Source organism: Lithobates pipiens, unplaced genomic scaffold (genome assembly GCF_037356315.1).
Source record: "Lithobates pipiens isolate NorthernLeopardFrog02 unplaced genomic scaffold, aLitPip1_a1.2 Scaffold_18, whole genome shotgun sequence".
NCBI lineage: Eukaryota > Metazoa > Chordata > Amphibia > Anura > Ranidae > Lithobates > Lithobates pipiens.
In genome coordinates, this window is record NW_027507758.1 from 562,975,866 (window position 1) to 563,000,974 (window position 25,109).

General features: G+C 45.3%; 1 pseudogene; it reads left to right on the forward strand.

Annotated features, from left to right (window-relative positions):
• Positions 1-17,133: 17,133 nt before the first annotated feature.
• LOC143990649 (U2 spliceosomal RNA) lies at positions 17,134-17,220 on the forward strand (annotated as a pseudogene).
• Positions 17,221-25,109: the final 7,889 nt, after the last annotated feature.

The window sequence follows — 25,109 nt, forward strand, 5'->3', positions numbered from 1 at the left end:
GAAGAAAAAGAAAAATGTCCCTATTTGCTTGTGAACAAGTGATGCAATTTGTGCCTCATAAAATGGATGTGCAATCGCCTCCACCAATCACTGCTGAGTGAAATGACCTCTCACCTCAAAAAGACCCACCAGGGTCTATTCAAGCCTTGAGTAATAAAAGAAGATCTCAGGAACACCAGCTCCAATAATAAAGAACACACTCTTTCTGTACAAAATGATCCTCAAGTATCACTCAAAATATATAGAAAGGGTCGTTAAAAATAGAATTTATTGTAACATAAAAATGTGCACTCACACTTCCACATCTTGTATTAAATGCAGTTAATATCTCCAAGATATGAGCTCCTCACCGCTAATTATGATGTATGAGGCCCCAGAAGTGACGTCACTAGCTCCACCTGATGTGTTGCGCCACTTGTCTCGTGACTTTTTCAAAGTGATAAGAGCTTGGTGATGAGCACCAGGATTTAAGATCCTTGTGTATACTGATAACCTATGTGACCGATGAATCATTGGGTCATGTTGTTACTACAGAAATACCACCGATCGGAGCTAAATTATAAACATTAGCATATTCTCCTGATCATTTAGGATTGATGCAAAAGAAAATCAATTACAGATTTAAAACATGGTAGCATTTCATATATACAACCAGAAAAGTAATTTTACCCCAGAGGGGGGAAATCACATTAGAACAATTCATCTCAGATGGCATCTCTCTACTAGTTTTGCGGACAATAGCCACTTCGTCAGGAGGGTGTCTTTAATTTAATTAGCAGATTGATCAGAAAAACAATATAGTTGCCAGAAGGCATACACAATAGAAAACTTGTAATACAGCATCATGAGTGAACAAAATATATAAATAAAGGAGCAGGGCTGCTTACCCATGTCCCGGTAGACACTAGGCGTAGGGCTGCGCCACCAAAGGGTGGTCCAGGTGCATATTTGAACTTCAAAGTTTACATCCTTCTGGTTTGAACATTGATTTTGTCTTGAACGGTTTAATTTCCAATTATTGAATTATGGTGTATACTGTATGCATTTATATATCATTTGTTTGGTATGTAATGCATATATATGTATACTATAATTTTATTTCTCATATTTTCCTTACATTTTCTATATGTTTGGATCATTTAACACCCTCATTTGTGAAATAGCCCAATCAGCCAATATTTATCTTTTAATTTCTGTCTTATTTTTATTTATTTTTTCATATTTATTGTTGTCGAACAGATAGGGTATGGTGTATTACGTATTGATTCTTGACATATTTTTAGTGAATTTATATATCAGAGTAATTTTTTATCACTTTTTTTTTTTTTTTTTATACAATCCAAACCAAAACCAAAGTTTTTATACAATCAGGAATGCATAGTGAACATTTCTTTCCGAAATGATCAGGATAATATGCTAATGTTTATAATCTAGCCTATTTCTGTATTAACAACATGACCCGATGATTCATCGGTCACCTAGGTTACCAGTATACACAACAGGGCTCTTAAATCCCGGCGCTCGTCACTAAGCTCCTATCCCTTTGAAGAAGTCACGTGACAAGTGACGTAATGTGTCGGGTGGGCTGGATGTCTCTTCCAGTGTCTTGTACATTGGAATTAGTGGTGAGGAGCACAAGCAGGAGCTGCTGGGATAGCGATGGTTCCAGAGTTGGCTTCCACTAAGGCCCTATTCCGAAGTGGGAAGAAGGTATCTATCAGGCTCCGGAATGTCACTGACCATCCTGTGGTACTAGGGGCTCAGGTGCTGGGGGGGGCAACTGAGTGCAGCCACCCCAGTACCTACAGCAGAAATTGTGAGAGGAGAAAGGTATCAGAGGCCGCAGAAAAAAATGGAGTGTGCTGAGTGTATGTTCTTCAATACGAGCTATCAGGATTCATTCTGATCATGGAAGAGATTTCGAAAGTTGTCTCGTACCTCAATTGTACCAGTTACTGGGCATCAAAAAGTCCCAAACTACCATGGACCATCCACGAGGAGATCCCCAACTTGAAAGGTTCAATCGGACTTTACTGAACATGCTGTAAACTTTACACACTGAAATCGACATTGGGGAAACTATATTGCCACAGTCGTACATGCGTACAACAGTACAGTGAGTGATACCACGGATACCCACCATACAGACTTGTGTTTGGGAGATAAGCTCGACGTTCGATCTGGTTTTTGGAACATCTGTAGATGATGATACTTTAAATTCTCATATGGGGCATATAGAACGTTTACGAAAAAAATTGAAACAAGCTTATGAGAGAGCTAGGGAACATACTGCCACCTGAGAATTGAGAAATAAAAAGAATTTTGACCTCAAGGTGAAAGTGGAAGATTTACAGCCTGAGTTCCCGAGTGCTGCTAAAAATCTTGGTCGTGCCAGGAAAACACAAATTGGCTGATCGCTGGAGGCCTCAACAGTATGTCATCTGTAAGCAGCTTCCAGGATTACCAGTTTACCAAATAAAACCTGAAGGGAAGCTAGGGCCTCTCAAAATGTGACATCGCAACCATCTGCTTCCTTTATCGGATGCTGTTCGAGTGCCTCCTGTTTCTTCTCCACCTCCCCTGGAACCAAGTCCACCCAGATCGTTCTCATCAAAGACTTCTAAGTCACCCAGTGGTGCCAATACCAGAAGAGAGTGAGGATGAGGAGATAGTGCCTTGCTGTTTGTCGTCCCCAACTCTTGTTGAAGCAGGAGTCCGTAACTGGACCAAAAGGAGATCAACAAAAGAGGTCACCTGGACTGGAAATGACTGCTTCATTATTGCCTATTGAAATAAAGGCTCCTAAAACTGAAAATACTGGGCCAATTCTGAACTCAACTAAAAAAGACTTGATTAGCTTTACTGATGAATATTTACCTGTAATGAAGTCCATAAATCACACAGAAAAGGAAGCATCCTTGTTGGAGAAAGAAGCTGGAAGCAAAGTACTGAACTTCAATTCCATTTTTGAGGCTGGTGTTCCCATGCTCAAATCAGGGCTCTATACTCCAAGCCCATATTTATTGATGGGGACTCATGACTGTACCCATGAAAAGTCCTAAGAAGAGCTTTACTTCCGTAAAGTCCTGAGAGGAATTCTACTCCTATTAAAAAAAAAAAAAAAAAAAAAAAAAAAGCTCTGAAAAATCTTACACCAAAGCGAGAAACTCATTCTCCTGTCAGATTGAGAAATATGCTTACCTCCTAAAAGACTTACCTATGATATGCTGGGGGGGGGGATTTGATTTCTGCTACTCAAAGGCCAGTCCCTACGCTTGACCCTGCTACCATCAATTTAGAAGAAGGTGGCCTTTATGTGACCTCTGACACCACTGGGTGGAACATGGCTATTGCCCTGGCCTATCAGAAGACTTAAGCCCCGTACACACTATCAGATTGTCTGCTGAGTTTTTCCTTCAGATTTACCAAAACCATATAATATGAGGTCAAACCTTAGGAGTTTCAATGTGTATGCAATCAGGCAGGCCCTTCTACTACATGGTTTTGGTAAATCTGAAGGAAAAACTCAGCAGACAATCTGATAGTGTGTACGGGGCTTAAGTTCACAAAAAATGTGTTCAAATGGTTTAAGCAAAATCCTGATGTTTATCAATATTTGTTGAATTTGAATACTGGTTAGAGTTGACTAAACCTTTTTTTTTTCCTAGCAAAAGTTGAAAATCCTTGTCTCTTTGGGGACCAAAGATTTTAAGTGGGGGAGGATATATCCTACACCCACGATTCCTGCAATCAGAAGATGCTGTGTGGCATTGTTTCAGGGGAAGCTGTTCCCTCTAGTGTTCCAGTATGGAATGTCTGGTTACATTCTCGATTGGAGACAGGAGAGAGCAAAGCATCTTGGAACATGTAGTCCATACGGATTGGATTTGCCCTCTCAACTACAACTACCAGCTTACTGATGGAGAAGAGGAGACCGCTGGGAGGGCCTATGAGAGGGAGGGCCTGAGGCCTTGTGTGCTCTCTTGGGACCGCCGTGGATCTGCATGCAGGAAATGGGTTAGAGTGATCTGCAGCAGAGTTGCGGCCTGCTCTGGCACAGTTACCCAGCGGATATCTGGAAGGACAGCTGCAGACAGTTCCCCTTCACTGTCAGCCCGGAGGCCGTTCCTGTTCTATCCACCCTGCAGAGATGTCGGATTTGTGTGAGCTGTTGTGCGGTGCGGCGGAGGACCCCAGGATTATTGGAAAGGGCCCTGGGACCTGAGGACAGGCCCTTCATGGTTCCTTGCATCGGGGCCCTGAAGATTCTAGTTACGCCTCTGATACATTGCATAGAAAAGAGACGGCGTAACAAAATTATAGATCTCCCTTCATCGTCTATCACTCATTAGAATTCTTGGTAATCCAGAGATGTGGATCAAAACACTCACACCTCGTGAAAAGGAGGTGTGGGTGGAATGATACGCTTTCCCCACCCAGATAACATTTAAGCAAGAGGCTGAGTCAGTCGTGAGATGAGTCTACTGTAGGGAACAAATAGCTGGTAAGTATTTACGTAAGGAGATGGGTATCATAATGCATTTTAAGGGGATCATGCAGTCCTCTGATATTCCAGGAAATGAAAGGGACCACTGTCATGTTCTGACTAAGCATTTTATGAATAACCTGAGAGAGAGGCGTGTCCAGCCCCCGACATACACTCTGAGTCTGAGTCCCGAAGCCACCGTATTTTGAAGCCTATTGGAGCCTCTGACTCTAATCAGGTGTTTCAAAATATACCACCCCCCCCCCCCCCCTGCTGCCCCCGCCATCGGAATCCATGCGTTCGGCGTCCTGAAAGGGGCCAGACACATGGACGGGCCCGTGTGCCCACAGTGGACCTGGACAACATTGTATTTCAGAGAGAAACTCCTTGCATACAGAGCTTGAATGCAACAATATCCCTTCAATGAAATGTGAGTTATAAGCTATTTCTGGGATAATTCGGTTTATCCTAGTCTTTACTATGAAAGTGTTGAGTTATATGTACTTACTATTTATTGTAAAAGCCCTGAGGAGTTTTGCATCCAGCTGCTGCTTTCTATGGTACGGAATATTACTATTAGGAGATTCCTCTGTTATATTTCTTATGGCATTGGTTGTTTCTTAGGTATACTCAGATATTTGGGACATAGTGTCATCTGATCTTTCTGTCTTCGTCGTTGGTCTTTTTTTCTGGTTCAGGCTTTTTCCCTTTCCATTTTTGTAAATTGTGTAAATGTTATTTATGTTCTACATTGGTATCTTGATATATTCTATGTATTGACTCCTTGGGCCCTTCATCTGGTAGGGGGAGCTGTATTTGTCGCTCACACCTTCCTCGCTCGCTGTGATACTTGGTCAGGTGTCTTTTGGGTCCCACCCTATGCAGGAGATCACCCGAAGCTTCAGTATGCAATTGTATATTGGTGTGTATATATAGGTGATCTGTGTGACTGCAGAGTAGGCTTTGGCCTCGTGCGCCTCCCCGGTTTGCTAGGACAAACGATCTGGCTGTTCCTGCCTACCATGCCATCTTTCAAGATCAGTTATCTTGCGCATGCGTGATCCACGGGCCCAGAACTCCACGCCCTGGGGTAACAGTGGCATCGTTTATAGAAATATTAAGAATTTTCCACTTTTTGGAATGCAAGAAAAGAGATTTATTGTCTCTTAAACAGAACTGTGGAGAGAGGGTTAGGACAGGGACACCCTTGGGCAGATGTAATAGTAATTGGCATACCCTGAGACAGAATAATAGGCAGACAGCTATACAAGTAGAGGTCCTGTAACCTGGATGCAGCAACTGTATTTGTAGAACTGCTGTCTCCTATGGCAACTGAACTTTGAACAGTCAATAGAGATCCATACACATAACCTGTTATAGATCTTCTCTCACAATATCTCACTGTAGATCTTCACTCACTGAGCTCTCGATCTTTCACTAGACTTCAAGATCCCAGACGTCACTGGATCCCCTGTGCTCTTCCACAGCTAACCCCCTCTAAATTCCTCAAGCTTCACCCACGCTAACACGCTGGGTCCCTGCCTTGGCACTCCGCTAAAGCTTTCCCACTGATGAAAAGGCTACTCTGGTACTCCTTCAGACTTCCATACACTGGCCTCTGATAACAGGAATGATTGTCCCTTGCTGGTGACTATTCATCCCTTTACCTTTGGCCTTGATCATCACTTGCCCATCACTGGTTTTTACTGTTTGCTACTGTTAAAACTGTCCAACTTATGTACACTATTCCCATTCAGGGGTATTACCTCCTGGAGTGCCAGATACCCAATCTACTCTACACCTGAACATTGTGCTCAACTTCCATGCTGCACCATCTGCAATCCCCTGTATTTCTCTTTCATTTATTGACAGACACAGTACCTTTATTCTTGACCTTAGGGTTATATCGCGGCTTTCAGGAGAGGACTAGGAGTATAAAAGGGACTGCAGCGCCCATATTTGGTCTCTTGGGACCACGCTGCCTGCCTGTGAGGAACTGTGAGGAGGCAGACAGTCACCGTGGGCTGCAAACCGGACTGTTTGCGAGGTGACTTGACAGAGCCTGAGAGTGGGTGATTGGATTGACAAGGCTCGGAGATGCTTGTCGGAGTAGAGGAGGATCGGATCCAGACAGCAGGACGACAAACAACATCTGGCCCAGTCTAAGCTGAAGCAAGCTACAGTTACTGGACCCAAGTCATCATCCAGAACTCTGATCCAGTCGGTGAGCGGGTTACGGCCCACCATTTATTATTATTGCACGCAATTAGACTCACTCATAGACCTTGCTGGAACCTGTTGTTCCACGGAAGCATAACTGAGCAACTGACATTTAGTAGGCTTGAGGCCTAGTTCATTTTGGCGCCCAAGTGTGATTACAAGTTCTTTGGAGTTATACCTGGAGCATTTTATGTTAACTTTTCCACCTACCCCTTTGGATTACAAAACAATAACCATTTATGCTAACGAAGAAAGAAGATAAAGGAGAAAGTACTCTAAGTGAGGCCTCACGTAACTTCAACTTCAAGTAGCTGAAGCTCCCAGCTGTAGATAATAACATACTTATATATTGCTTACTGTATTTTTATTGTTGATTCATACTACGTTGGGACGACAGTGCAGTTTCTGTAACTATTTGCAATACTTCCAGTAAAGTTATTTCTGGTTAAGAGTACAATTGTGTGGCGTACTTTTTCCCCACCAGATGGAGCCAGAGGATCCTGAGGGATTGATACAGGTACCTTATGCTGTTTCATATTGTACTGTATTATTATTGCACCACAGCTGTGTCAAGGGGGACAGAGTTATGTAAAAAGGAGGTTTCTCAGAGTGCAGGCCTAATTCAAACTTCTGCCTAGTGTAGAAGGACCTCATTTTTTATTTTTTCTGTTTTTTGATTCCTGTGATCTACAATCACCAGCCGGGCTAGGTGACGGGCTGGATAATATAGATACTGGTAGTCTCCCCAGCCTGGCCATCGAGCAGACCTTAGCTACACGCTGGGTCGGCCCCGACATGCCCCGTCTGATCCAGGGGCAGCCGGCGAGCTATATGCTCCGGGGCACACATATGACCAGGCTACTGCTATCAGTGTCACAGTGTCAGTGTGCCGTGGCCGACAGCCACTCGGTACTGCTCGGGTGATGGGTCTGTCCATGGAATGCGTCCAGCAGTCCCTGCAGGAGGGGTAAGTATGGTTCCACCTGTCATGGCGGGATGGAGCAGCTGGGCATTCCCTGGGAGGTTGACTAGGGGGTCTCTCCCTTTCTGCACTCCCTGTCCCTTTCCCTCCTCCCCATGATGGGCCTGCTGTGTGACTAGGCATAGGGGGTGCGGTGCACATACCTGGCTGGAGGTCCTCTGGGGGGCTCTGGGTCCTGGCAGGGGGCTGCATTGGGCAGTTGGTGGTCTGCTCGTCTTTTTTTTCCTGGTTTTAGGCCATTTTTTGGGGTATCTGTGTGTTGCCATGTGGGGGACTGGCCGCCATGTGAACCGCGGCCATTTTCTTGTAGTCCGGTGGCCATTTTTCTGGCGCTCTCAGATGTTTTTTGCTGAGGCAGCCGGCGGCCATTTTCTGGTAGCCTCAGTTTTATTTTATCCTAGTGCTGGACAGCTAGTTCATTCTGGAACAGCGCGAAACTGACACAGAACACTACGTGGCTGGCACAAGGGAGAGCGGACGGCGGCAGCACAGCGTGGTACCTGGGTCAGGGTGGTGAGTCCTGTGGGGGCCCCTCAGTCTGTGGCAGCAAGGAGGGTGGGCATTTTGTGTGGCTTGTCCTAGGTCCTTAGTGGTGACAGGTGAGAATGGGTCAGCATGGCGCCAGAAGCTGGCGCTTCTTCCCCAGACATCCCTGTTATTGCAACTGGTTCCCCTGCACCTGCAGTGCCTATGGACGCTCTGTTGATGGTCCTGGATTCCTTTGTTGCCAGGGTGGAAGCGGCGTGCGGGCGCAAGGGGGTAAATCCCCCCCCCCCACTGTCTTCTGGGGAAAGCTCTAATTCAGAATCGGGTCCTGCTGTGGCAGGCGGCCCCTGTTCTGAAGTTTCAGAGGATGCAGACCAGGACTGTTCGGACAGTGAGGATGACTCCATATCCGGGTCAGCGCAGGAAAAAGCACTAGAAGGATCACTTATCAAAGTGGTGCGGGATACCCTAAAGATAGATGATATGGAGGGGCATCTGCAGAGGTATCGGTCCCTTTTGGGTCCCACAAGCCGGCCTACGCTGCTAAGGTGTTTCCCTACCTAACTTATTTTGATACGTTTATTTACAAGGAGTGGGGAAGCCTGGAGTGAGCCTTTTCAGTCCCATGACAGATGGCGGTGCATTACCCCTTTGAGAAGAGTTTCCTGAAACAATGGACATCTTCGGTCGTTGATTCCCCAGTATCCAGGTTAAATAAGGTAACCACGATTTCAGTGGAAGGGATCCCTGCTTTCAAGGACCCTCCCGTCAGAAGGGCCTAGGTGGTTGCCCGGGCCATGTCTACGGTGGCGGGGTCACCATTGCGGCCAGTGTTGCAGCCACGGCACTGGTGTCAGACGCTTACTGAATGGGCTAAGTTGTTGCACCGCGAGTTGGAGAAGCAACAGGTTTCCCCGGTCTGTGTGGAACTGGCAGACTAGTTCATGCAGGGCCTAAAGTATGTCTGTGTTGCAGCCTTAGATACAACCCACTTGCTTTCTAGAGCCTCAGTATCAGTTGTGGTGCTATGTTGCCTGATTTGACTAAAATTCTGGTCTGTGGACAAGGCATCTAAGAAAGCATCGACAGATTTGCCCTTCTAGGGGGAGAGGCTATTTGGAGCCTCGCTGGATGACATTATTAATAATGTTACTAGGGGAAAGAGTACTTTGCTCCACCAGTCCAGGAAGGGTAAGGAGCCATGCCGCAGGCAGGGGCCCTCCTTTTACGCTCAGAAGGGGATTCCTCGTCTGCCCGGGTCGGCAGGTAAGTGTTCCCAGTCCGACAAGGTGCCCGCTAAGCGACAAAAGCGTCCCAGGTTTCACAAGCCAACCAAGCCTGCAAGCAAATCTGTTGCCGCATGAAGGTTTTCCTTGCCTGACTCTCGGGTGGGGATCGCCTTCAGGAGTTTGCAGCCCGGTGGACCTCCCTTCTTTTCCAACCAGTGGGTCTGCAAACTGGTTTCATCAAGCTACAACATGGTTTCTTTTTTTTTCCCTCCAATCTTCATCTTCTTCCGGCTCATCGGGAGGCCTTGTTCAGGGCGGTACAGGACCTGCTGCTGCGCTGGGTGATAGTACTGGTACAGACATTGGAAAGGTTTCAGGGATTCTACTCCAATCTGTTTGTAGTCCCAAAGAAGGAAGGGGTCCGTCTGGTCCTGTATCTCAAGGTCCTCAATGGCTTTGTGAAAGTACAAATGTTCAGGATAGAATCAGTTCACTCCTTGGTCGCTGCACTCTATCAGGGGGATTTCTTGGCATCCTTGGACATCAAGAATGCATACTTGCATGTCCCCATATGCGTCAGGCATCAGAGGTTTCTACGATTTGCGGTTGGGGACAAGCACTATTAATTTGTAGCTCTCCCTTTTGGTCTAGCGATGGCACCAAGGGTCTTCACCAAGGTGCTAGCCCCAATTCTGGCCCTGCTAAGGCAACGAGAGATCGCAATTGTGGGTTACCTGGACAACCTCCTTCTGAGAGCAACTTCCACCTCAGAATTAAGGGAGGATGTGGCGATCACCATACAGAGTTTGGTTGGGTGTTGAACCTTCAGAAGTCGGTGTTCGTGCCGACTCAACGCCTGGAGTACCTGGGCTTGATTCTGAACTCCTCAGAGGCAAGAGTCTTTCTTCCTTCAGACAACCTACAGATTCTTCAAGCTGCGGTAAAGTTATTGGTGTCCCTCAGGTGGTCGTCGCTTAATTTTTGCATGCGAGTTCTGGGTCTCATGGTAGCCACTTTCGAGGCAGTACCGTATGCTCAATTTCACACTCGAGTCTTGTAGAAACAGATCCTGTCCAAATGAGACAAATCTCCAACATCCCTATATTGTCAAATTTGGGTGAGCCAGCTAGTCAGGGATTCCCTGCTCTGGTGGCTGAGGTCTCTGGCCCTTCAGTCTGGGAAGTCATTCCTTCCTCTTCATTGGACGGTGATCACAACGGATGCCAGCCTGACCAGCAGAGTTTGGGACGTACAGCTGGCCCAGGGTCACTGGACACAAGAAGAATCCTTCCTCTTCATTGGACCATGATCACAACGGATGCCAGCCTGACCAGCAGAGTTTGGGACGTACAGCTGGCCCAGGGTCACTGGACGGTGGCGTATGTCAACCATCAAGGAGGGACAAGGAGCTCAGCTACAGCACTGTAGGTCTCTCACATCCTGCAGTGGGCAGAGCGGCACGTGCCGGCTCTGTTGGCCATGTACATTCTGGGCGTAGAAAACTTGCAGGGCGGACTACCTAAGTCGTCAGCTGCTGGACCAGGGGGAATGGTCGCTGCATCCAGATGTATTTCGGCTCCTTTCTCTAAGGTGGGGCACACCAGATGTGGATCTCTTGGCCTCTTGACTCAATCGGAAGGTACAGAGGTTTGTGGCCAGGTTGAAAGATCCCTGGGCGGATGGGGAAGATGCGTTAATGCACCCATGGAGCCACCATCGGCTGATTTATGCCTTCCCCCCCCCCCCACTCAGACTTCTACCACGTCTGCCACGCAGAGTGGAGGCCGAGGGAATTCCGATGATTCTGATTGTCCCAGATTGGCCTCGACGTCCTTGGTACGCTGACATAGTACAAATGGTGGCGGATGTTCCTTGGCGGCTGCCAATGTGAGAGGACCTTCTAATACTTCATCCGTCACTAGTTTTAACGGCATGGCTGTTGAAAACCAGTTGCTAAGGGACCAAGGTCTGTCAGATTCGGTAATCTCCACTATGCTGAGGGCATGGAAGTCATCATCTCGGAAGATTTATCATCATTTGTGGAAAGCCTACAGTTCCATGTGTGAGGAGCTGGGGTGGCGTCCGCGTACATATTCCGTTTCCAGGATCCTGCCATTTTTGCAGTGAGGAGTGGATCAGAAATTTGCATTAAGCACCATTAAGGGGCAGGTATCAGCTTTGGATGTCTTTTTCAGCAACCGTTGGCAATTCATTCATTGGTGAGTAAGGCGGTGCTGCATCCGCAGCCTTCATTTCTTCTAAAGGTTATTTCGACCTTTCATCAAAATGAGGACATTATGCTTATGGTCCTGGTGCTCCAGGGCCTTCAAAAGTGTAATAAGTAGTCAACAAGTTAGATGGGTAATTTATGCTCCTAGAACACGTGATGGCGCTCCCTGCATGTTGGGCCTCTCTATGTGGCCAGGCTGTGAAAAATTCCCACACATGTGGTATTGTAATACTCAGGAGGAGTAGCAGAATTTTTTTGGGGGTGTCATTTGTGGTATACACATGCCATTTGAGAGAAATAACCTATTACAATGACAATTTTGTGGAGAAAAATAAAAAAAATGAAAAATCTTAATTTTGCAAAGAATTGTGGGAAAAAAATGACAACATCAAAAAGCTCACCATGCCTCTTACTAAATACCTTGGAATGTCTACTTTCCAAAAAGGGGTCATTTGGGGGGTATTTGTACTTTCCTGGCTTGTTCGGGTCACAAGAAGCGAGATAGGCCACCAGTACATCAGATGTGATCAATTTTGTGCGATTCGCACCACAGCTTGTAAACTCTCTACCTTTCACAAAGACCAAATAATATCCACTAATTTGGGTTATTTTTATCAAAGATATGTAGCAGTATAAATTGTGGCCAAAATTTATGAAGAAAAATTAATAATTTGCATAATTCTGTCACAGAAACAAAGAAATATGCGTTTTTTTTCCAAATTTTCGGTCTTTTTTAGTTTATAGCGCAAAAAATAAAAACCCCAGAGGTGATCAAATACCACCAAAAGAAAGCTCTATTTGTGGGAAAAAAAGGACAAAAAATTAATTTGGGTACAGTGTTGCATGACTGAGTAATTGTCATTCAAAGTGTGAGAGCACCGAAAGCTGAAATTTTTTTCTGGGCAGGAAGGGTGTTTAAGTGCCCAGTAAGCAAGTGGTTAAAGTAATGTTTGTTTTTTTTTCTGAGAGTGACTGTTTAACACAACACTACCCCTTCTCTCCCTTAGTACAACATACTAATTTTAAACCCAAATCCATATTCAACCCAGTACACCAAAAATGTCCTTACATACAGACATTTTTCCAGGTAATTTATGCCAAACTTATCAAAATGTGACAATCTTCCCCGAAACAAATATCTAATTTATCCATGGCCAAACAAACTGCTTTAGATGCACTAGTCTAAAATCATCACATCATTATAAAAGCTGCTGCCATGGAGGAGGCATTATAGTCCAAAACTGAACAGACTACGTTTGGGAATCCATGAGATTCTGTCACACAACAACACGTATCAGGCTTACCCAGAATCCATTACCCAAATACACTCATGAAGCTATGGGATTATATGGGATTAGCTATCTCCAAGACTGGGTTCTGTCCTCATCAATAGCTTTTATAAGACCCCTTATTTGGACCACTTACCCAAAATCCACAAGGACCCCATAAATCCACCACAATGACCCATTTTTGCCTCCATGAAGAGCGTCACCGGTGGTTTTTCAATGCAAGTAGACAAATTCTTGCAGCCTTTCACAGGACCTCCCATTGTATATAAGAGATGGTACACATCTACTGGAGATGCTATCCTTCTATAGGTTGGGTACCCACATATCTGTGAGTGTCACAGATATGTACCTTTTTATATATTGATTCCCCATGAGGTCGGCCTCATGGCAGTTGAGCATTTTCCTCTTTGCGGACCCGCTCATTAATCCGAGACAGGCCTATTTCATACTGAAAGCCACACAATTTTTCCTAAAACATAATTATTTTGAATTTGAGGACTACTACGATCTACAAACCCAAGGCACAGCTAGTAATCTCACATGGGGTATTGGGAACTGCATCGTATCTTGCACAATAATCCTTTCTCTGCCATCATAATTATTTATAGGTACTATATCGATGATTAATCATTTGGGATGGCACCATAGACAGCCTGGCACCATTTGTATCACATTGCAACAACAATAACTTGGGGCTAACTTTCACTCTTGTGGTTGACCCCGACAGACTGGCTTTCTTGGACCTGGAACTGTACCACAGTGATTCACGTATAGAGGCCACCAATTATGTAAAACCTGCTGCTGGAAATTCATTTATCCATTATCAGAGTTGTCAGCATCCTAGGTGGATCACAAATATCCCCAGAGCCAGTTTCATAGGACCCGCCGTAACTGTAACTAGGACTACCAGACCCAAGGCCAACTCCTCACCCACAAATTCCTAGGCAAGGGATATCTCCCTAATGTTGTGGAAGATGCCTTCCAACAGTACAAAATCAAGCCTCTTTGCAAGCCCACCCCACCAACCCCAACCAATTCAGTTTATGCCACAATTTCCTGATTGCTACTTCAAGAGCAGTCAAGCATCATGAGTTCTCTATGATCCCCTGCTTTTTCTCTGACCAAGGGCTTTACCTACGTACCAGGCTCCCTGGAAACTGAATAGCACCCTGCTGGAAAACAAGGAATTGATGGGGGAAGTCCGGGAGGCCTATGCCACCTGGATGGAGGAAAAGAGATTCTTCTGAAGGGTAAGTGACTGGTGGGAGTTTGTGAAAGTCAAGCTGTGAGGCTTCTTTCAGGCAAGGGAACACCAGCAAATATGTGCCAGGAAAAGAGAACTAAGGAGATTGCAACGTCAGTTGCAGTCCCTGCAGGACCTTCACCACTGCAGCTGGGATGTTAGGCAGGACCTGGAGGACACCAAGAAGAGCCTGAAAGGGCACTTTGAGGAAGAATCCAGGCACATTGTCTTCTGTGCCAAGGTGGAGAATCTTGAGAAAGGTGAGAGGTGTAACTCTTTCCTTTTCAGGAAACTCCACTCAGGACACACACCCTTGTCAGAGCTGCGTTACGAGACCGGAACACTCCAGAAGGGAAGGGAGGCTGTGATGCAAGTGGTCAGCGACTACTACACCAACCTCTACTCCCCAAAAACAACAGACACACAGGCAGCCTACAGGTTCCTGTCAGGTATCTCTAACCCTATTGATCCTGCAGATTCATCGGCTGTCAACGCCCCCTTGGTGTTGGAGGAGCGGCACTCTACAGCTAAATCCTTTAGGCGGTGCAGGACCCCGGGTTGCGATGGTCTCCCAGTTGAGCTCTATGTAGCGCTGTGGGATCTTGTGGGCCTGGACCTGCTCAAGCTGTACAAGGAGATGGTGGTGGAGGGCAGAATAAAGGGAAGAGATCAGACCTGAAAAATTGGCGTCCGATCTCCCTTCTGAACGTGGACTACACAATCCTCACCAAGTTTCTGGCCAACAGGCTGAAGTCTGTCATCGGACAGATTTTTTTAAATTTTTTTTATTTATTTATTTTTCGGACAGATCATCCACCCGGATCAGACTTGTGGCATTCCTGGCCACAGGATTGAGGATAGCCTTGCGCTTGTCCGGGTCACGATCCAGTACATTCACGGCCGCCGTGTGCACGTGACCCTGGTCAGTCTTGACCAGGAGAAGGCCTTTGACTGTGTCTCCCATGAGTTTATGTGCAGTGCAGGGCTCTGCGCAGGTTTAGTCTTGGGGAAATGTTTTGTTCATATGTAAATGTAATGTATAATGACATCTGTAGTGTGGTGTTGGTGAACGGTTGGAAAACTGACCCCTTTCCAGTGTTGTCTGGGGTCAGTCCAGGCTGCCCTCTCTCACCTCTGCTTTTTGTCTGTTGTATAGAGCTCTTCGCCCGAAGCATCAGACGGAACCCAGAGATCAGAGGGATCACCGCACCAGGACCAGACGGGAGGTCAAGTGCTCACTCTACATGGATGATGTGACGGTGTTCTGTGCCGATCGGCGCTCCATCGACACACTTGCCCAGACCTGTGAGGACTTCGACCAAGCTTGAGGGGCAAAGGTCAACTGCGGGAAGTCAGAAGTCATGCTCTTCGGAAAATAGTTCCTGCCTTCTTCTGCACCCATGCCTTTCAGCATCAAAGCGGACTTCATGAAAATTCTTTGGGTCTGCTTTGGAGCTGATGGCACAGCCCTGAAGTCCTGGGAGGAAAGACTGGCCAAGATGCGTCAAAAATGTGGACTTTGGAGCCTTCAAGAACTCACAATCGAAGGTAAAACACTGGTACTCGACAGCGAGATTCTCCCTGTGTTGCAGTACCTCACCCAGGCCTGGCCCCCCCGGGCTAACACCTGCAAGGCCATCACCAGGGTGGTGTTTCACTTCATCTTGAGCTCCAAAATGGACAGAGTGAAGCGGGCGGTTAGGTTCAACGAACCCCTCAAGGGCGGTAAGGTCGTGCCTGACTTCACCACTCTTCTGAGGGTGTTCTTTGCCTGTAACTACATGCACAGGACTTTGGTTGACAGAACTGTAGACTCTGGTGGTAACGCCATGTCCTGTTTTTTTCCTTCTGCCTCTTTGGAGTTCCCTTGGATGGGACAACTGGGACACTCATTGGTACTACTTGGACACTTTCAAGTTTATTAAGGAGCTGGGGCTACATGGAGTGAAGCCAAAAACTATCCACAAGTTGATCAGAGCATCGGATATTTTAGAAACTGTTCCAGGCCCCCCTTCAGCCACTTGCAAAGTGGTCTGGAGGAATGTTTCTTCAAAGAGACTTACCAACAGGCACAAAGATCTGGCATGGATGGCAATTCCAGGGGGGTTGCCACTCAGGACATTCATGCATGCCAGAAATCTGCAGATACAGGCACTGCCTTTTTTGTATCACCCAGGAGGAAACTGCTTTGCATATTCTCTGGGAGTGCCCCTTTGCACGGGACCTGTTGAGGGCCTTGGAACCAGAACTTAAAGACTTTGTTGCACAGGCTGCAATCCCACACGGTGTGTTAAACGGACTCTTCTGTGGACCGCATTCACAGGAGGAAATTGACAGCACCTGGCGGGTGCTGTGTCACTTTAAGGACGCTGTTTGGTGCGCTAGAAAGCGCCTCATCCACCAGAGGGAGAGGATGTCCATCGAGGACTGTCGCAGACTGATTCACAGTCTGCTCAGAGACTATCACTTGATGGACAACAAGGAGGAAGAGGAGGTCTGAAGATTTACCCTCCCTCCGCCCCCCCGCTATGTATCCTTTGGCAGTTCAATAAAGCTTTGGGCCTGTGAACTCTTTTTTCCCCTCCCTACCCCACCTCCTCCCCCCACACACCTGTTTTTCATTGAAATGCCATTTGATTTGACAGTATGACTTGACTTTTTTGACATGTTTATGGGAGTAATGCTTTCAGGGTAATGCGGCGTCATGCATGATGTGATGTTTCAGGGTACTATTACTCTGCGCAACACATCAGGCTTTAATACCGCAGGATGAATGTAATTTATTTGTATGCTTGGAACTGTATTGCTATGTAGTGTATTTATGCGCTGCATCGCAGTACAGAGTGGAATGTACCCTGTTTAAAGTATTTTAGTATTTCTTATATTTAGTATTTTAATAGTATTTTAATATTTATTTTAATAGTATTTTAATATTTAGTTTTTTGTATATTTTCTTGCAAAATAAAGTATACATTTTCAATCAAATCTGTTCTTATCAGTTTAATACCTGATATGTCCCCTATCTGGGGACCATATATTAAATGGAAAAAAAATTAAGTTTGTTGCAGTTTCATGAGCGGACGCAATGGCATTCGGTATCTTAAATTAATGCAACCTTGTTTTCCATATCTTACCAAAAAATGGTATTGTGTTTTGTGTGCACTAAAATAAATTTGAGCATTTATTTTTTATTTTTTTTACTGAAACTGCATTTAATAAACAGCTGTGTGACATAAAACACTGTAACTGACACCCTTTCATTCTCCGATTTCAGAAACGATATATGCTTTGGGAGTTTTGAGTATTTTCAGCCTAAAATGCGCATTTATCATATGTGCAAAAATGAACAAAAAATACTTGGGTGATGAAAGGGTTAAACAGGCTAGCAAAGCACAGTACAGAATGGATGCAGTTAGCTTTCTAGGAACAGTCAGCAGGGTGTTTGCATATGTGGTCATGTAGCGCCATCTATCTAGGTTATATTTAAGTTGTGTGCAGTGAAAGAAGCAGGTTATTCACAGCGCCATCTGTTGGTTGTTCAGCAGCAGCCGCACACGTGGTCTTAATCCAGTGCGCCCTCTTTTGGTTATATAATGCATTGCAGACCAGGCATCGCAGGCTGTAATCATGTAGTTAGTAGATGCATTGCGCCACCTATTGGTTGTAAACTCTTTCAACAAACGCACACTGTGTCACAAAGCACAACGCTATCTATTGGTGGTATTTTGTATTGCAGCATGCTTTGGTTTCTGAAATAATGCACAGTGCCATCTATTGGTATAATCAGCAGAGTGAACACATGATGAATATTACACATCGCCATCTATTGGTTGTGCTCTGTATTGCAGAAGTGTGTAAGTTAGCTGGAGCTTTCACAGCGCCATCTGTCGGGTTGTTCTCTTTTATCGCATCACTGTGTTCATTAATTGTAGTTTAGCACAGTGCCATCTTCCAGTTGTACTCTGTATTGCAAGCACTGTGTAGTTTCGAATCAACGCAGCGCCATCTTTCGTTTTTTTTTTTTAGTATATACATGGACTGTATTGAGCACAGCGCCATCTGGCGGCTTAATGTTATTTTTCAGATTTACTTTGAAAAAAAAAAAAAGTTTTCTTTTTTTGCACAAGGAAAACCCTAGTTTTCTGTTGGGAAAAAATATATATTGTATTTATACATAAAAATAAATAAATATATATGTTGAAGTACGATCACCCCATACTGCATCACAGTACCAGAATATGCCACATATTACACTCCATGTATACAATAAATTACATGGCACTAGGAGTTCAGATACATAAACTCAATAAACATATATTGAAAATAAGTGCAGTGCTGTGACAATGCAAACTTTTTCCATCAAAAATGCAATAAAAAAATTAAAGTACTCAAATTATCAGTGTAATAAACATTGGGTGTTACAGAAAATATTAAAATGTCTTATAAGAAAACAATTGAGCAAATATATAGTCCACAAATAATGCATATAAGCAAAAAGAAAAGAAAAGTCTTCTGTGTGATAAAACGGAAAACAAGTACTTCAAAGAAATCTGTGGACCAGAAACTCACCACAGTAAATGGTGCCCCCGATTCATAAGTCGCACCGCAGCTCCTTAACAGGTAGCATTGACACGTGTCAACAGTGCTTAACCACTTCAGCCTCAAAGGTTTTACTCCCTTAATGACCAGAGCATTTTTTGCGATACGGCACTGCGTCGCTTTAACTGACAATTGCGTGGGATCGTGCAACGCTGTATCCAAACAAAATTGGCATCCTTTTTTTCCACACAAATGGAGCTTTCTTTTGGTTATGTTTGATCACTTCTTCGTTTTTTTATTTTTTGCGCTATAAACAAAAACAAAAAGCAGTAATTTTGAAAAAAAAAAAAAGTTAGTTTCTGCTATAATATATATATGAATAAATATATTCACGAGTTTAGGCCAATATACATTCTTCTACATATTTTTGGTAAAAAAAAAAATCTAAATATGCATATATTGATTGGTTTGAACAAAAGTTATCGGGTTTACAAACTACTAAATTGATTTAGGGACTTTTATATTTTTTGTATTGTTTTAACTGGTAATGGCAGCAATCTGTGATTTTTAGCGGGTCTGCGAAATTGCGGCGGACAAATCTGATCCCAAATGACACTTTTGAGGACCAGTGACAATATTACATTGAACAGTGATGTAAAAATGCACTGATCAATGTAAAAATGACACTTGAAGTAAGGGGTTAACATTAGGGGATGATCAAGGGGTTAAGTGTGTTCCCTCAGTGTGTTCTAACTGTGGGGGGGGGGTGGGCTCACTGGGGCATGACAGAGATCACTGTTCCTGATCACTAGGAGCAGTAGATTCCTGTCATGTCACTAGGCAGAACAGGGAAATGCCTTGTTTACCTAGGCAGTTCCCCGTCCTGCTTCTCCTCGCCGCAATCGTGGGCCGCTGGTGGACATAGAGGTGGTGGGCATGCTCCTGCGGCACGCGATGGTGCATGCCCGCTATCCTGCTTTTAAGGACTGGAGTACAGGTACATCCGTTTGCGCAGGAGAGCAATTCTGACAATGTATATTGGCGTGAGCCAGTCGCCAAGTGGTTAAAGAGCTCATCTCCCAAGTGACAACACCTAAGAAGAAACGCGTAGGGTGGGGCTTACGACAATGACGTCATCACGCATTAGAAGTCAGGGCGGCAGCAATCCATACTTTATTACATGCTTGAGAAGCTGCTTTTTAAATATGACCTTTGCTTATTAAATAAAATTGGCCTTACGGTTTTACACTATGAGCTAGTTGGTTGGCATATCCCATGCTATTTACCAAATTTACCAAAAGAAGCAAGCAAGTGGAGCCATCTTTTGGCACAAGAGTCAATGTTATCTGGTGGTGTGACTTATGGATCCGGTGCACCATTTACTGTTGAGTTTTTGGTCCACAAATTTCTTTGAAGCACTTGGTGTTTTCTGTTGTATCACTCAGAAGACTTTTCTTTTCGCTTATATACATTATTTGCAGACTATATATCTGCTCACTTGTTGTTCTATAGGACCAGGGTTGGTGCAAGGATTTTTGACACCCTAGGCGAAACTTCATTTTGCAGAACCTCTCCACCTTTTCTTCAGCCGTGAACCACGGGCCCGCACCTGTGTCCCTGGATCAGGCCTGAAGACAAATAGTGGCGGCACTGGCTTGCTTCCTCGTGCCAGCTGTGATACGCAGGTATATGGACAGGCTACGTTAGTATAAGGACAGCCTAGGATAGTATACAGACAGGCTACTGTGTAACTGCCTGTCCATACGAGTAGACAGATACACTGACAATACCTAAAATAAATAATAAATGCACATTTTTTTACCTGCAAAAAGATCTGCATTTATATTTTTTATCAATTTTTTTTGCAAAGGAGAACTTGAACCTTCACACCTCACAACCCCCCTAATTTCTATATTTTTAGGCCTCAGATCACCCAAATTGCTTCATTAGTCCCTGAACGCCTGTTTCCTGCTGCACCCCCTGCACCTCCATCTATCTCTGTACCCCCCTGCACCTCCATCAATCTCTGTACTCCCCCCTGCACCTCTATCTATCTCTGTACTCCCCCCTGCACCTCTATCTATCTCTGTACTCCCCCCCCCCCGACACACACACACACACAAACACACACATGTACCACACCACACCTTTTCCCCTCCGTTCTCCTCTGTAAACATCAGTTCCTTTCTGCACCCACCCCCCACACCTCTGTTTCCCTTTGTAGATAATGCAATATCAACTTGGCAGCAGAAAAAACATTAATAAGTGTGCTGCCTGTTTTTCCCCTACCTGTGCGAACGCCGTGGTGGCCTCGAGGAGAGCGGCACTGATTCCTGTTCTCACAAAAGTTACAGACGGTCCAGGAGGAGGAGGGAGGGTAAATCGTGCCAAGCCTGAACTTACATGCAGCCGGGCTTCCATCTCATCCGCCCGGTTCCATGATGTATCCTGCAGGCGCTTCAGGGTTGACCGGTGCTCCTCTTTGTTTGGGCTCTCTCCCCTCCTCTTCTCACTGCAGCTGTTAGGGAACATCAGAGACACTGACGAGATGACCTAGCGCGGCGGTACAGAGACAGGTCACACTCACTGGCCGTGGCATTGTGATGATCAGGGGCGCGCAACGGCACAGGGGATGTTTCCTGTCCTTCCTTCATAATGGATTCAGTCCTCCGCCGCTGTTGCGCCAGCACTTCTGACACTGTACTGATGGACTCGGGAGTGGAGCGGCTGCTTGTTGAGTTAGTTGCTGAAGGAGAGAGGGCGTAGGATCACTAGCAGCCAGGTGCCCTAGGAGGCACTGCGCCCTAGGCGGCTGCCTAGTTTGCCTAATGGCAGCACCGGCCCTGTATAGGACATTTTTTGTTTTTGTTTTTTTTGTTTTTTTGGGATTGATTTACTAAAACTGCATATAAACCAATCAGCTTCTAACTTCAGCTTGTTAATTTAAGCTTTGACAATAAAACCTGGAAGCTGATTTGGTTTCTATGTAGAGTTGCACCAGATTTTGAACTCTCCAGTTTTAGTAAATGAACCCCCATGTTTATTATGCTGATAATTTGAGCACTTTTAAAGTTTTTGGTGTAATGAGTTTGATTTTTCAGAGTGCTGCACTTCCTTTATACATAAATAAATTACATTCACCAAACATTATGATACCTAATAAGCAGTGCAGGGCAAAACAAAGTTCCCATGTTACTGTTCTGTTTTCTGGCCTGTCAACTCTTTGCCCTCCCTTATCCCTCTTCCCTATACCCCATCACTTCTGTTGCATATTGAATTGTTTTTTAAATGGTGCATGGTTTGTTTAAGTTGTGGTGCCATGTAGGACGTGTGGAACAGGGGTCTAACTCAGGAGCTGCATGTCGGACATTGCGCCACTAGGTATTTCAGTGGTACCTTAGGAGCCACAAAATTTCTTTCTGGGTAAGCAGAGTCATGCATGACATGATTGTTGTGCTTTTTAAGAACAGTTTCCCGCACAGTATTAAGTCATTTTTTATGAACATATTTTTAAGATACAAAATCAATCTATATGACACAGTCTATACATGTGAAACTTATTCACGGAGACAAGTGATCATACAAAATAGTTACATTTATTGGCTGACAAAAAACAAATATTTACATGAAATTAACATATCGATTGTGTCACATGAACACCTTGACAATTAATGGAAACATCCACAAAATGGGAGTGTAGTACTTTGGACTTAAGATCACCATGACAACTTCTTGGTAGAATCAATAACCTTTTTGATCATTGACAATTAAACAGAACGTCTGTATTTCACACATCCAACCATTACTATACTGCAGGTAAGTGGTTAACAATGTGAAATAAATGGGAGGATAGCACAGGGGCGGTGCAGCGTCATGACGTAGGGGGCGTGGCCTCGGAACTCGACCCTCCGTACCCTTCGTACTCTCCCCGCTCTCCCTCGCATTCCGGATGTCTCCCGCTGTATGGAGCTTGGCGCCGTGAGAGGAAACCATGAGTCTGACGAATCTGCCGGCTAAATTGAAACGCCGCTGAGGCACAGCACAAGCGGAAGAGGCGAGCGGATTAGACAGCCGATACAAGCGTCGGAGACGTGAGATACAACAGCGCCGCCGCTCTTCGCCTGCAACACAGACGGTCCCTGTCAGTTGGAGAAAACTGCATCCCTGAGCCCCCTCGCTTCCCGTATCAGTACCCTGGCAGAGGCACTGGAAGAGTAAAGGTTGGTGGATGACCGCTGAGACAGTGCAGAGACACTGACAGGCCTTGAGGACTGAGCCAGGGAGGTGGTAAGCTGACAGCCTGTGAGGGTTCAACACAGTTGCACCCTGAAATCTGCAGATGCTATTTGTAAAGGGAGTGTGGTAACTGGGACAGGGGGATGGTCGTTTGGCTCTGGAGAGTGACTCAGGGAAGGAGGGAATGAGGGCCCAACAGCAACCCCCCCAATAGGTATCCCGGAAGAGAGCTACCTGTCTTTGACACGGGTATTATATTGAAGAACTATTTAAATGCCGAGGGTCTACCGCATTGGTGAAATCCCAGTATTCTTGAAGCTCCACTATTCCCTTACTATTGCATATGCGCGCCTGTAGACTAAGGTGGGAGAATTACCTAAAGCACTCAGAGTGAATATTGCGCTACGAAAGCTCTTTGATGAAACAATAGAGGCTTGAAGGGGAACAATTGTGTGAAATACCGCATGATATTGCCAGTGTGAACTTGTGCAACGGATGGTCTGGTAACATCAGAGACTACGATATAGACCCCTGAAAGCAAAACTCTCCTATGGGTCGCTGCAAAAAATTTTTTCTTGATAAGTGGACTTTATTTTTTTTCCTGAAACAGGTGGTCCGAAGAAGCCTATCCATGTAATATACCTGGACTTATGCTGATATTATTGTGGCTAAATGGTGTTTCTTTTCTTGTCTCTATCTGCGCTTTGCCCGTGCTTTTCTCTCCCTTAAGTGAAGAAAGGTGGAGACAGACGTAGATAGTTACGTAGATAGAGTAAATTAGTGAGGTCTGGTGACTACTAGAACCCCCCTACATCTCAGTGCCTTTTTTTTTTTTTTTTTTGCATTATGAAGGGGAAATCGAGTAAAGTAAAACCGTCCACCCCAGTCTCAAGCCCCGTAGGGATCCAAAGGTATATGGCGGCTAACGCCACCATAAGAGAAGAGGAGAGTGGGAGTCCTAGGGTGGAGAAAGCTACGCGGGCGGGATCCAGCAGACAGAGAGGGGGGGAAAGTAGACCGGAGAGGAATATCCCCGCAAAATTATCTGAGAACCAGAAAAATGAAAGGCCTACACAGGGGGAAGGGGGAAGACAGGAGGAAACGCAGGTGGGGCGGAGGCAAGTTATGGAGGAAGAAGGGGTACTTCCGGGGGGGTAATGGGCGATCACCACCCTTAGAGCAAACTTTACATCTAAAAGAGATGCTTGGGGAGATGTTTGAAAAAATGGAAACCTCCCTTAAGATAGAAATTGCCACAATAAGGGTGGATATCGGGCAGGTATTGGGTAGAGTAGAGGAAATAGAAAATAGAGTAGAGATCCATGAGCATAGAATAGAAGCAATGCGAGAGCAGGTCACAGCACTACGGAAAGGAAATAGGGCCCTAATGCATAAATTAGAAGACCAGGAAAATCGCAGTAGGAAAAAGAATCTACGGATAAAAGGCCTCCCTGAGTCCCATAATAGCCTTACACTCAAAGAAGTGGCCCATCAAATATTCAACCCACTTTTAGATAGAGAAATCTCAGAACCTTTAAGGATAGATAGAATACATAGAATAACACGATCTTTAGGAAGGAGGTCAGAACACCCACGAGATGTAATAGTGAGGTTCCATTATGTTGAGGAAAAGACTCAGGTGATGGAAAAGATCAGAACTAACCCAGGGCTGTCATTTGGGGGCGCAGAGTTGCAGATTTATTCAGACTTGGCGGTAGAGACCCTAAGAAGAAGAAGGCGACTTAAACCGCTCACAGAGATGTTGGTAGCAGCAAATATCCCTTATCAATGGGGATTCCCATCATGTTTAATTGGGAAGAAAGAGGGGCGTTCCGCGGTACTCCGTTTTCCGGAAGATTTACAAGATTTCTGTGAGCGGTTGGGTATAAATCCTCCCCCGCAATTAGAATGGGAAAACGATGAGGATGTAGGGTTGACAGGGAAACCCCTTAAAAATGGGAGGACTCAGGAGTTTTGGACTAGGTAGAGAGGAAGAGGGACTAGGGGCGGGGAGGGGGACTGGGGGGGGGGAGGGGGGAGGCGAGTGAGGTGTGGTCTCCTATGATTGAGGGCCTGCATGAACCCCAGGGGAACTATGGAGGAGGGCCAACCAGGTTGGGGGGCGGCCCAGAACCATAGAAATAACGGGAAAAGGGGTGTCTTACCCAA